Here is a 354-nt window from a genome sequence, read left to right on the forward strand (position 1 = left end):
ATATTAATATAAATGTTATTTAAATGTAGATAAATCAAATAAACTATTATCTGTTGAAAATGTTAAGAGAAAATAAATTAACAAATGTTAGTTTAAAACTTAACACTATTTTTGGATATAAGTAAATATGTAATTGAAATTTATGTTTATCATAGAAATAGATACAATTAATGTTTTTTTGTAATTCTGGCCACAAAGTGTTTAAACTTAGAAAAAACTTTAATTTGGTAAAAATCAGACATAATTTACCGGAAATAGCGTAAAAAATAACTTAGTTTTAAGCAAAGTATTAAAATTTCTTAAATTTTCCGTAAGAAAATGTTTGTTTATTTAACTTAAGTGTTCAGTTACAGA

This window comes from Lucilia sericata, unplaced genomic scaffold, assembly GCF_015586225.1.
Source record: "Lucilia sericata isolate MDLA Ls3-8-SP2 unplaced genomic scaffold, ASM1558622v1 Contig000488F_arrow, whole genome shotgun sequence".
NCBI classification, from domain to species: Eukaryota; Metazoa; Arthropoda; class Insecta; order Diptera; family Calliphoridae; genus Lucilia; species Lucilia sericata.